We start from the raw sequence: 13896 nt of genomic DNA, 5'->3' as shown, positions 1-13896 counted from the left end.
ATCAGACGCTCCTTGTGGACATGTATTATTGAGTATTGCCACTATTCTGGGTGAAACATAGCTCTTTTCCCTCAGAGGTCTTTCTGTCTGCCTTACTATATGTATGTATGAGTATTATTTATTTCCTGACAGTGTCTCATGTAATCTTTCAGTCTGGCCTCAAACTCACTATGTGACCAAGGATGACTTTGAAAGCCCGATCCTCCTGCCTCTACCCATCAGGTGCTAGGATGACAGGTGTGCCATCCCCATCCACTTTCTTATACTTTTTAGATTTGCTCTTGAAGGGCAATCCTAATTCTCAACAGGCTGAGGCAGGAAGATTGGTTTAATGCCAACCTGGGCTACATAGTGAGTTCTGAGCCATTCTGGACTACATACTGAGAGGCCGTTAATAAAAGAGGGTATGGGAGATAGTTCAGTGTGCAAAAATGTTTGCAGTGCAAGCCTGACTAGCTGCATTCAGTCAGTCCCTCAAACTCATGTAAAATGGCTGGATTCAGTGGCACACATCAACAATGTCACACTCCTATAGTGAAGTGAGAGCCAGAGCCAGGAGGGTTACCCTGAGGCTCTCATGCTAACTAGCCTGGATTACGAAGCCTGGCAGAAATGACCAGAGCCATCCAACCCAAACAAGGTGGGAGGAGAGAACCAACTTCAGAAAGTTGTTCTTTTACCTCCACAAGTGTACCATGGCATGCATGTACCTACCCAATAACACACACACACACACACACACACACACACACACACACACACACACATACACACGAAATAATTTGTAAGATCCACCTTACACCCTGCCTCAGTTTCCCAAGCATGGAACATGAGTACCTTGAGCAGCTTGTTAGGGCCTTCTGGAACTCTGTATAGAATATGGCTCCTCCATTCATAAATGGGAATATTTAGGAAGCTATACTGTAAGGCAGATGTTAAAATATTAACCAGTTCTGTTCTAGCTGAGTGGTGGTGACACATATCTTTAATCCCAGCACTTGGGAGGCAGAGGCAGGTGGATCTCTGTGAGTTCGAGGCCAGCCTGGTCTCCAGAGCGAGTGCCAAGATAGGCTCTAAAGCTACACAGAGAAACCCTGTCTAGAAAAACCAAAAAAAAAAAAAAAAAAAAAAAGAAAAAAGAAAAGAAACCCTGTCTCAGAATTAGTTAATTAATTAGCCAGTTGTGTGAGACAGGAGCCAGCTGCTATATTCTCTAAGAAGCAGATCTAGCTGCCTCCTGTCCCCTCTGTGATTCCAGGGCTGTGAGAGCCTCCATAGACATTGCATTCTATTCTATCTGCAAACACAATTCAGGATAGGAAAGCCTTTGTGATTGACATGGGAGCCCAAGTCACAGGGACATACCACAGCAGTTTGTCACCTATGTTCCCAGCAAAAGAAAATGAAGATAGCAAAGGGTGTTTCCCCAAGCTAAGACAGGTGCCCCTGAATTTTCCCTGGGCACACTCAAGGAGCCAGGTACCTTGGATGATCTTAATCAAGTTGCATTTGCCGCCGGCCCGTGTGCTCTGACCGTGTGTTCCCAGAGCTGCTGAGTTAAGCTGAACAGCAAGCTTCCCGGCGTTAGCTGACTGGATGGGCTGCCTCAGTATGTTCCTGTCTGTAGTTAGAGAGCAATGCAGGTCAGGTTCCTGTAGGTAATTCAGAGAAACAAACCTGCAAAGGCCAGAGGACAGAGAGGTTGAGAGAATTCCCAGAGCCACAGGCGACATCCATTCAACTCTGATGGTATGGCTGAACTGTGTGGGCTTGGGTGTCTGGTTACAGGTCGAGAGGCTGGGCTCTGCAGCCTATGTCCTAGACCGAGGACACTGCTGCTGGGGGTTGGCTGGGAGCGAGATTAGGAAGGGATGGAATGTATGGCAGGAGGCTGAAACATGCCTGCATGTAAGGCCATGCTTCTGAGTAAAGGTGTAAAGCCGCGTAGGATCCCAGCCCTCTGGTTGATGATTATCTTGACGCTCTTTTCGTGACTCAATTAGACCTGCCTAGGCAGGGGCTGGTCACAGCCCGCAGAGTCTCTTTATAAGCGTCTCTTTCATTCCTCCACCCTCACTCCCAGGGACAGTCACTTTGGGGCCTTGTGGCCTTTCTTTTTTTCTTTCTTTCTTCAAAATTAATTTAATTTTTTACATTCCAATCCCAGTTCCCTCTCCCTCCTCTCCTCTCACTCCCCCCGCCCCTTTTAAGACAAGATCTCATGGTCTCAAAGTAAAACTATGTAGCCAAGGATGACCTTGAACTTCTGGTCCTCTTGCCTCCATCTCTCAGGCCGTGCTGGGGCCCGAACCCAGGGCTTTGGATATGCTAAGCAAGCACTCATATTAACTGAGCTGCCTCAGCCCCCCTTTCTTTCTCCCTTTCTCTCTCTCCTTTAAAAATTGTCAACTGAAGCCAAGTTGCCAAGTGAATTGTTGAGCAAGTGAGCCGTCCTGGGTTTCTCAAAGCAGGTCTGGGCCAAGAGAAACTTGAGGGAAGCCAAGAGTGGCTGGCCGCTTGCAAAGAGGCGCCGCCCGCCCGCCCGCCTGTCTTGCAGGGCTCTGTCTCAACTCCCCCCCCCCATTCCACCCTGTGATTAAAGGGACACAGTGCCTCAATCTCTTCCTTACCCCCTTCTTCCCCAAGCAACGCCCCCCCCCCCCGAACCGTAGTGCCAAGTTCCTTAACTGAAGAAAATGGCCCTTGGATTTAAAGTCATTTGGCAGTGACCATTGGAAATGGCAGAGTAACCCCAAAAGGGAAGTAGAGAGGCCAGAGCTGACTGGCCTTTGGCTCATGCCTGCCCTCCCTCCCAGACCAGCCTGGTTACAAAGGGACAAGCAGTATCCACCCTCTCAGGCACTTGCCTGTGGCCCCTTTTTCCTTCTTCCAAGGGTCATATTAGGGTTTTCCATCCTGGAGGTTCAGTCCAGGAGGACGGAACACTCTCTATGAGAGAAACTTGGACTCAGCTTTCTCCGTGTGTCTCTGTTGAACGTCTTGCCTGGGCCTGCAGAACAAGGCTTTCTGAGCCCCAGAAAACAAAGGCTGTGGTTGTATTTCCCACCTGGTTTTGGGTCACTTGAGGCTATATTCTTTCTTTTTCTTCCCCCTCCTTCCCTTCCCTTAGATTCCCTCATCTATCTGTCTGTCTGTCAATGAGGCAGGGTTTTACTATGTAGACCTGGCTGGCCCAGAACTCAGTATGTAGATCAGTCTGGCCTCTAACTCACAGAGCTCTGCCTCCCACATTCTGGGACTAAAGGTATGTGTGACCACACTTGGCCCATGGATAGCTATTAAGTACCAACTGTGTACTGGCATCCTTTGCATTTCTACACAAACACATAGGATAGTTGTCTCTACCAGTATTAGGTGAATGAATGAATGAATGAATGAATGAATGAATGAGATTTTAGATGTGACTTTCAGAAGTGAGCCGGGGTCCTGGGTTCTCCTAGAAGATTGTCAGTGTGGTTAACATTTTAGAATAGAGATGCCAAGCAGGTTGGCTGGACCTGAGGGGAGGGATTAGGACCCAAGGAGGGACCACTGCTATGTCAGCCAGCGTCTTCCTGACTCCCTGTGAGACTCAGTCAGGTGAAATCCTCACTGTACTTTTTCTAACAGAGCACTGAGAGCAAGCCCAAGGCTTTTCGAAAACTTGGGTTCTCTAATTCTCAAGAACCTCTGGCTTTTCCTCAAATTTCACAAAATCGGACCCCCCCACCCCCTAAAAAAACAAACCCTGGAGCACAGACTCATACAGGCACTGTGGACTGGCTCTTCTTATGACTTGGAAATGGCTATGTTTTCTTCTTGTTCAAGAGCCTACAGTAGGGCTGAGGGTATCAGTGGCTGAGTTGGTAGGATGTTTGCCTAGTATTGGAGAAGCCTTGGGTTTCATCAGCAGCACTATTTAAAACTGGGTATAGTTCTATATGCCAACTCCAGCACTTAGGATCAGGAGTTCAAGGTCATCCTAGACTACATGGTGAGTTTGAGGACAGCCTGGGCTACCAGAGGCCCTGTCTCAAACAAACAAGAGTCCACCATGGCTCCCAAGGGCCTGTTCCTTCCAGCCTACAGTGTATTTTAATACAAAAATCCACTTAACCTCCCAGCACCATGGAACGGGCCCTTCAAAGGCAGTTGCTCTCCCAGAATGCAGCTTCTGGTTTCATTGATGACTTCCTGATCTTAGTGATACAATGTTTCTAGTTTAAATGGGTTTGAATAGACCATCCTAACTCAAATCCTTACCCTTCACGTGCCCTCCCTCCCCACCCAGAGAAACTCAGTGTCTGTTTAAGGTTATCCCCTCTTGTTTCTTCCTGGCTGTGAGCAGGGCTTACAAGGGGATCGCAGGCAGGTTGCTTATCTGCTTGATTGGGTACTGAGGTTGTTTCCAATCTCTAGTCATAATCTACACGGAGGGAGAAACATCTGTAACTACATCTTTTTAGGCATCTGCCATGATCTTCTTGGGCTAAATTCCTAACAGAAGAATCATGGGATTAAAGGCTTTGAGATGGTGGGAGTATAAGGACTGGTGGGAGTGGGACACGTTGAGATCCCCAGGCTTCAGGGAGACTCAGCGGGAGAAAGTGATGTATCTGGTTTTTCCTTCTTGTTGTTTTGCTTTTGCTTTGTTCTTTTCAGTGTTTCAGATCCAACCCAGAGTCCTGTGACCTAGAGGCAAGCGATCTGCATCTGCCTTTGAGTCACACTCCCTGTTTTCTCCCCTAGGGAAACTGGACAGTTTAAGAGGCAATGCCAGTGGCTGGGGAATGGCTCAGTGGATAAAGTGCTTGCTGTGCAAGCATGAACACATGGGTTTGAATCCCCAGCAGCCGTGAAAATGACCTCAGCAATGGTGTTGTGTGCTTATAATCCCAGTGCTGGGGAGGCAGACATGGGTGGACCCTGGGGGGCTGCTGGCCAGCCAAATCGGTGAATACACACACACACACACACACACACACACACACACACACACACCACACGCGCGCATTTCTAATACTTTTGTGTTCCTCCATGCTAATGTTCTTCCCCTGCCAGTGTCAAGTTTCTCTGATTCCAGAAGTTTCCCCCAAAGCAATATACTAACAAAGGAGGGGTGACTCTGCCTGTCAGTGTGCCTTTAGCCTTGCCATGAAAGCTAGAGGATTGAGAAGCAGAGTCCCCTCCTGGGTCCTTAGCACCTGGGGACTTCCCTCCCACTCTCTGGGCTGGGTGGATGAACTGTTGCACTTCGGACAGACAGTTGATTGACTGTGGTAGTAAGAAAATCTGCATGACACAATGTTTTTTAGTTTTTTTCTAGAGATGTTTGCATCATACAAATGGCATGTTGGGTTTTTTTTTTTTCTCTCCCCTGCCTCTCTCTCTGCCACTAAAAATGAATAAATCAATTGTCTTAATCAAACTAATGGAGACTGCAGTGACTGGAAAGAGGTAGAAAGGCTCTCAAAGGAGCCCGCCTGCAGCTGCCCTGTTGGAGAGCAGCAAGCTGGGGATGCTTCTCATCCCGGAGCCTGTTTCCCATGCTTGCAGATGGATGTGGTGGAAAGTGACTAGTAAGTATTTCTCAGGACAGAGATGGCCAGAATCACTTGTGTCTCTGAAGAAGAAAGAGGCAGCATGAATGTGGAACGCTCTTCTCTCAGCCCTTTGCACATGGATGCAGAGTGGTGATATCATGTTCTAGTTGATAAGGTTCCATACCATCCCCCAGACCTGACCTTCAGGCTGACCCAGAACTGTGGAAAGCCATGAAGCTTGTCATGGTTACTGTACCTACATAAAAATGAATGGTTTGGCAAAAAACAGAGGTCATCCTGTCATGATAAGATCATGTCTACACTGAGCAAACACATCATAATCTGCCTGGACCCTCAGGAACAAGGGAGGGTAGTGGAGGGGGGCAGAATGAACATAGTTCTACACTAACCTCAGGCCTCCTGGTCAAATCCATGGCGGCTCTGAAGAGCAGCTGGCATTAGTGGCAGCAAGTCTGCTGATCTCCAAATTATTATATCAAAGTGACTTTTTCAGTTCTTAAGGCATGGCAGTTTGTGCATCCTAACAGACAGTAGGAAAAAAGAAAGGAGAGTTCACAAGGATCATTGTCCCTTTGTCCACTCTCCACATATAGTCTACGAGGAGCTGGCTTAAGGACACAGAGAGTGACAAACAGGTCCTTGGCTGGGGGTGGTTGTAGGTTAAGTCTAAGGGTGGACATTAACCAGCTAACATAAGGAAACAGAGATCTGAACCCCAAAGGCTGGTGTGGTGATACACACCTATCACCCTAGTGTTTCAGAGGCTGAGGCAGGCTTGGGCTACATAGTGAAACTTTGTCTCTAGATGTAAAACAAGGGCCAACTGGGTGCTACATAAAGGGGTCTATGGGAACAAGACATCAGAGGGGCCATGGTCCAGCCCTGAGGTGAGGGCGAGTCAGAACCCATGGGCAAGGGGAGGAAGACATTGCATTAGGAGAGATTCTAGGTTAGACACTGTGACTTGGAAGGAGGCTGGGGTGGGAGTGGGAAGGTGGAGGAGTGGGGGTAGGGGGACCACACACTGTACACAGGCACAACCACTGGGAAGGCAAAACAAATGGAAATGAGCAAGTGTTGTTGGCAGCTTGGCAACTCTTTAACAGGCTAAATGCTGAGTTGTTATATGACCCAGCAATTCTTTTAAGCATATACCCCAAAGAATCAAAAAATAGGTGGTCAAGCAGTATCTACACGTGTCTCTAGGAGATATCCACTCTGGCCAAAAGGTGACAACAACCTCAGTGCTGACCAACAGATAATGGATTAGCAAAATGTGGTCTATTCACACAATGGAATATTACTTGGCCATAAAAGGAATGCTATGCCACCAATGAACTCTGTCAATATTCCATTAAGTGAAAGAAAACAGAAACAAAAGATCACCTTTGACTCTGCTCATACGACAGCTCGAGTAGGAGAATCCACAGAGACAGAAAGGAAATGGTGGCTTAGAGGGAGGGGGACCAAATGATGAATGTCTGCTAACAGTATAGGGTTCAGTACATGGAGTAGTGATGGCCACACAGCCACATGACTATGGAGTGATGCACTTTAAAATGCTAAATTATGCTGTCTTACACACACACACACACACACACACACACACACTCACACACACACTTTGGGAGAGTAGTGAGAGTTCCCTTAGCCGCTGAGCCTTCTCTTTAGCCCCTATATATGTATTTTAGAGGGCGATACAGTCAAGATTGAGTTTTAGTTTTTTCCCATTGCCCATTTATTTCTTTGTGTCTCAGTTTCTCCCCTGCAAAACCACTTCATAGGCAGTGCTGTTCTGGGAAGAGACAAGCCCATGGGCCTGCTCCGACACCTCCACGAATGTCTTGGGGCCCCAGATGAGCAGTTCTTCCTTCGGGGACAAGGTAGATGTTGCACAAAGGGAAGCCATCCTGGGGGCTGGGGGCCTGTTCAGATGCAGGTCCTCAGAGTTGCTAAAGCTTACCCTTCTTTATCACCTCGAAGATACTAGGTGATGGCCTGGCGAGATGGCTCATGATGCAAAAGCATTGCAGCCAAACCACATTGCCTGAGCTGGACCATTAGGGCCAACAAAGTGGGAGGAGAGAATTGACTTGCCCAAATTGTCCTCTAGTCTCTACGTGCACGACCCCACCAAACGAACTCTAACAACAACAACAAAAAAGAGACATTGTCTTCCTGTAGCCCTGGCTGGTCTGGAACTTTCAATGTAGATCATTTGGCCTCAGCCTCCCAAATCCACCTGCCTCTTCCTCCGAGTGCTGATATTAAAGATGTGCACCACTATGGCCGCCTAATTTTAAAAAATTAAAAACAACACCAAGCAACAATACTGAGTCCCTCAGAAACACTCCACTTCCTTCCTTGCCCCTCCCCTTCTCACATGACCACGCCTCTGTCAGCAAGGCTCCGCCCCTCCATTCCCTGGCCCTGGGCGGATTGCTTTGGTACCTAGGACTGAGAGGCTGCCGAGAGCGTAGGGAAGGGACTGCAAACTGGCAGGGTGAGACCTGAGGACACCAGCCAGGTCCGTCCACGCCCTCCCCGCTGGCACATGCCTAGTACCTTTACCATTCAGGGTCCCGGGGAGGGAGGTCGGCAGGGACCAGGACCAGAGTCCCAGTCGATGCCAAATCTGATTCTCTCCTTTTCTCCAATAAAAAGACTTCTTCTTCTTCTTTTTTTTTTTTTTTTGCTTTTTTGTTTTATTAAACAACACCCCTGACGTTTCTTTTGTTTTATTTTAAATTTAAATTTCGGAAGCATCCATTGGAGGCCGGGTCTTGAAGGAGCGAAGTCCTGCGCGCACACACCCCTCCCTCCCTTTCCTGGACAAATCCACCCACATTACAACTCGCCCCGCCCCTCGCCGCCCCTCCCCCCAGGCCTCCTGGGGGAGGGGGTGCTTCCTACGTTGTGGAAGGGTTCCGGGAGGACCCAGGCCAGTAAGAACAAATTAGATAATGAAAAGAATTACGGCCCTGGCGTCCCCTCTCCCCGCCCTCTCGGGCGTTGCTCTCTCCTCCTCTCCCCTGGCTCCCGCACTCCCTCTTTCCCGGCGTCGCTGGAACGTTCAGCGGCCCGTGATGAATGATCGCCTGTCACGGCTTGTTTATTATAACGCGGGCAATCAATTACACATCCCCAACGCTGGCCGGCCCGCGGGAAATTGATATGCTCAGCACAATCCAATGTGAAAATGGGAACTCATTTGCCAAATGTCTTTCTCAGGGTTCAGTGGCATGATTACAGTGTGTTTCTTCCAACAGGATGGTGGGACTGACAGCGGTATCACTTACTGCCTGGCTCACGCCACCCCTCCTCTAAGGCGTTATTTATTGTGTGACAGAGGCCAGCGCAGGCAGAGGACAGAGGTTTCTGTCCTGGAAAACGGGTGGGCAGGGCCACGTTTCCTCTTCGAGTTTTTGCAAGCTCAGGCCCTGGGTTCTGCCTCCAGGCTACTTTCGGCAGCACCTATCTGCCCAGTCACCCTGGGGCCACCCCGAGGACAAAGCTCTGTCCAGTAGGAGCTCTGCAGACTCAGGAATCAGGCAATTCTGTCTGCTGCTGATTTTGAGTCCTTCGAGACCGGCTCTGCCTATCTGCAAAATGGGAGTTCGATGTCCCTGGCAATATCGAAGTCAGGGATCTGAGGAGGTGTCAATGGCACAGATTGGAACCCATGTCTCTGTCCTCAGCCTCCGTGACACTGTAGCCTGAAGATTGTTTCTCTTCCTGGTGAGATTTCACTCTCCTCTGCACGCTAAGAAGATATGATAGCCCTAGCTTTGCTTATGTCTCTAACCCTTTTCATGCCCCTTGTCAGGTATTTATTTATTTATTATTTATGTATTTATTTATTTTGTGTACATGGGGGGAGTGAGCCTCATGACATGCTTGTGGAGGTCAGAGGACAACTTTGTGGGTATCATTTCTCTCTAATTTAGGTTGTCAGGCTTGGCTACAAGCCTCCTTTAACCTGAGGAGCCATCTCGTCAGCCCCTCTGGCTTCCATCGTCAATATAAACAGGTCATAGTAACTCTGGCCTTTCTTACTATGTGGGATTTTGAGTCTCCCCTGAGAAAGGAGAGAAGTGCTAAGTTAAGTCCTGGTCTGCCTGGCACCTTCCAGATCTCTCCGGATCTAAAAATGTGTTGTGTAAACTGGGGACCAGAGCTGTCACTTCTCTCTGTGGCTTTTGCTGTCTGTTCTGGTCAGTCCCTGAAGTCTGCCGTAATTTATTCCCTTAGTGCACCTGGCATCAGGTGGATAACAGACCCGGGGGGGGGGGCAGGGGGGGTTGTGTGCCAGTTCTCGCACATGTGTTCCGCCATTCTTCATTTCACTTTGCGTTGTGTGTGCTTAATAACTCTCTGACTGCTGGTATGAGAAGTCCAAAAAGCAAGGGACAGGTTGACAGCAGGCACTTCTGTGTCCCCAGTGTCCCCAGCCTCTACTTGGCATGTCCTAAGTGCTCAGTAAATATTTGTGGCTTTCACGGTAGGCTGAATGAATAGCATGAGAGCTAAACTCATTACTGGGGCAACCTCTGCTGAGCAGAGCATGGCCCTAGAGACGGGATGTTTACAGGCATTTTCACCCTACGGTATCCCCACAGAAACAGCTCATGCTCCCTGCACCAAGCCTTGCCAGAACTCTGAACAAACGCGCTGTGTGCTCAGAGCATAGGAACTGCTGACAGACCGAATGTATGTGCCTGTCTGGTAATTCCCACTTACCTTCCAATCATGACACACTGGGCATAAATCTGAGTTTCTGTCAATCCTTCTTGCCTTGTAGCTTCTGTTGCCACCACCCCAGACTGTGGGCTCCTATGGACAGGTCTGTGTCTTATTGGCCTCTGGTGTTTGTAGCCCAGGCTGGCCCCAAGCTCCTGCCACAATTTCCCAAGGGTCTGTATTATAAGTACATGACACCAAACTAAGTTATCCCAGCATGCCCAGCTGCCGCTGCCACCTCCTCTCTCTTCTTCCTCTTCTTTCTTCTCAGTACTGGATTTGAAATCAGGACCTAACATATACTGAGCAAGCACCTTACCCGAGTCATACCCCAGCCCTCTTTTTATGTTTTATTTTGAAACAGGGTCTCACTGAATACAAGTTCAGACTGGCCATGAACTTGTGATTCTACTGCTTCAGAATCTCAAATTCCTGGGAATATAGACCTGTGCTACCAGGCCTGGACCCTCAGGCCCCTTACACTTTGATCTCCAAAATGCCCAATGCACTGCTTTCCTTGAAACAGGCACTTTTCAATTCATCCATCCATTCATCAATCACCAAGATCAATTATATTTTGTGAACAAAGGCATATGGGAATATAACATGGAAGTCCATCAAAACACCGAGAATGAGGGAGTGTTTTAAATTTGGATTTTAAATTTCTATGTCTGTTTTATGTGTATGGATGTCTTGCCTGTGTGTTTGTCTGTTTTATCATGTTTGTGCCTGGTGCCTGAGGAAGCCAGAGAGAGAGAGTCAGACCTCCTGGAACTGGAATTACAGGCAGTTGTGAGCTGCCACGTGGGTGCTGGGAATCAAACCCGGGTCCTCTGGAAGAGCAGCTAGTGCCCTTCGCTGTTGAGCCATCTCTCCAGCCTCTGAAGTTTAGATTTTTTTTTTTTTTAAGAAGGGGGACTAGTGAGATGGCTCAACAGGTAAAGGGCCCTTGCCGCCAAGCCTGATGATGACCCATGAAGCCACACCCTGAAAGTAGGAAACTCACTCCTGTGGTGTGTTCTCTGACCTCCTGTGGGCTAGCACACATACATGCAAACAAACGAATGCTTAACACAAAAGTGAAACATGGATGAGTTTGGGATGTAGCTCAGTTGGTAGGTTATTGGTCTCCCATACACAAAGCCTTAGGCTCAATTTCTAGCACCACACAACCAAGTGTGGTAGTGTACACCTGTAACCCCAGCGCTTGGGGGTGAAGGATTCAATGTCATTCTCAGTGACATTGCAAGTTTGACACCAGGGTGGGGTGGGAGGAGATGGTGATGCTGTGGAGTATATTTTGTGAAGTATTTCAGGTTCACAGAAGGAATTTCTTTCTATTACAGTTGTTGCATCAACAGCTACAGTGGCAATACCGAGCCTCATTCCTAGCCTGGCCTAGACCCTCCGCTGTCATGCATCACTAACTGACTAATAGACCTTACTCCTTGGCTGAGTCTGCATCCTGCTGGTGCCAGCTTCCCTATATGAGAGAGAAGCAAGAGACAGCACTTTGGGACTCCGGGGGAACAGCCCACGTCTGCTGCACATCGACCGTTGAGCTCTGAGGAGAGCTGGCAGACAATGGGAAATGAAACATTTGAGTGGTTGGGAAATATTAGGTGGGAAATCCCCCTCCCCCGTGTATTCTGTGCAACAGCTGTAACAAGGAAGGTGGGGGATTTCAGTTCCCAGTGCTCCTGAGTAGACCAATGGCAGCTAGAATGTTCTCCCAGGGAAGACATGGCCTCATATATGAAGTTGGCCAGGAAGCCAGATGCTTGCTCAAGACCTCTGGACCACACACACACACACACACACACACACACACACACACACGTACACACACACAAACACACTCCTCCTACAGGTTTTCTGTGGCCTTGACAGAATGGAGACTTGTATGACCTCGTGCTCCCTTCTGACCCAGTCTCCTTGGTAGGACTTTTGTGACCACAGCCACCTTCATCTCCCCTGAATGTAACGGTAAACTCCAAAGCAGAGGCTCTGCTTGTGATGCCCCTGGTGTTTCTGGTTAGCCTGTGGCTTCCTTCCACTTTCTCCACTCCTGCTGGTAACAGACATTTGTCTGTCACACTCTTCCTCTTTTGTACAATAAAGTGGGACTGACACTAACCGTTCCTTGTTTTGTTTGCTTTAAAAGTAGTAAATACTCCAGCAGAGAGGGGCAGAGACAGGTGAATCCCTGGAGCTTGTGGGCCAGCCAGACTCACTGAAACCCAAGCTCAGATTCAGTGAGAGATCTTGTTTCAAAAACACAATGTAAAATGTGATGGAAGAAGATACCCCAGTGTCAACCCCTGGCTTCCACACATACACATACACATACACATACACATACACATACACATACACAGACACAGACACAGACACAGACACAGACACAGACACAGACACAGACACTGACACACACACACACACACACAAACCCTCTGGCCTGCACACACACAGGCACTGACACAGATACACGCACATATGCTCACACACTCATACACACGATCTCTGGCCTGCACACACACACACATACACCAACTGATAAACACTTTAAAGACCTCATAGCCAATGTCGCCTCAGTACTGCATATATGGTATTTATTTTTTAGATTTGCTAACGGAATGGTATACAGATTTTGAGACACTTAATAGGTGGGAAAACAGGAAGTTAGAAAGGTTAAGTGACCCCTGTGTATTAGTCATGAGGTTTCAGTTGCAAAATGACCCAATCGTGACATAAATGGACTCCTGTGTGATACAAAGTGGTTGGGATTATTTCCATCAAAAGTGAGGGGCAGGGCTTCCGCCATGGCTGGATCCAGGTCCTCAGTGAGAGCATCCAGAATATGCCCCCTCCCCATCTGCTTGGTTCGGGTTTGCCTCCTTCTGGTTTCATGTTTAGATGGGACCTCTGCCTGCTTAACACATCTCCCCAAAGTCAAATCTGTCTTGGTGGCTTCTGCAAAAGTCCCAGGGTTGGGGCCAGAGGGCTGTTATAGACTCTTCTCACTTGCTAAAGCGATTATTGAGGTGATGGGTGCAATGAGCTGGGCTCTAGGCCTTTGGTTGCAGGCAAAGTCTAGACAAACCTCATGGGCAGGACGAGAGAGACTCCCCCAAAGAAGATTGGGGCGTTCCACCAGAAGGGGAAGGAACAGGTGCCAACTGTGGAGAAAGATCCAGTGTGAACACCCAGGAGCAGGAGACAGGAAGATCTTCAGCTGGTGGGCTGGGGTCAGAGTACAGGGGGAGAGTGCTTGTCTAGTGTGAGCAAGACCCTGGGTTACAGCTCTGAAACTTCCAGAATCAAAAGCCTCGCTCTCCTGGGTTCTCCTGATTAGACCCCTAATCAGCACACACCCCACAGGCTCTCCAGTTCTGCTCTGTGCCTTCTCCACACTGCTTGTGACACTCTTCGACCCCCGGGGTTCTGTCCCGTGTGCCCAGTCCTGTTGTGCCACGTGAGTTCTATCCAGTATTAATCACATCCTTGGGAGGGCAGGAGGGAGGAAGCCAGTGAAGCAGAGGCCTGTGACATCAGGGTATTTGGGCAATGCAGAGTTTCTTGTATTTATGCA

At 48.6% G+C, this 13896-nt stretch overlaps 1 long non-coding RNA gene across 3 annotated transcripts; it reads left to right on the top strand.

The window, feature by feature from the left end:
• Window positions 1–7995: 7995 nt before the first annotated feature.
• On the top strand, window positions 7996–12440 carry LOC118238758. Of its 3 annotated transcripts, XR_004769824.1 has the most exons (3): window positions 7996–8091; window positions 8834–9302; window positions 11651–12440. It is a non-coding gene; the product is annotated as an uncharacterized LOC118238758 (long non-coding RNA). The 3 variants fall into 3 exon arrangements; XR_004769826.1 differs by lacking the exon at window positions 7996–8091 and having other exon boundaries at window positions 8546–9390; XR_004769825.1 differs by lacking the exon at window positions 7996–8091 and having other exon boundaries at window positions 8547–9302.
• The last annotated feature ends 1456 nt before the right edge of the window (window positions 12441–13896 follow it).

Source organism: Cricetulus griseus, chromosome 4 (assembly GCF_003668045.3).
Source record: "Cricetulus griseus strain 17A/GY chromosome 4, alternate assembly CriGri-PICRH-1.0, whole genome shotgun sequence".
NCBI lineage: Eukaryota > Metazoa > Chordata > Mammalia > Rodentia > Cricetidae > Cricetulus > Cricetulus griseus.
This window is presented reverse-complemented; position numbering and strand designations above follow the sequence as displayed.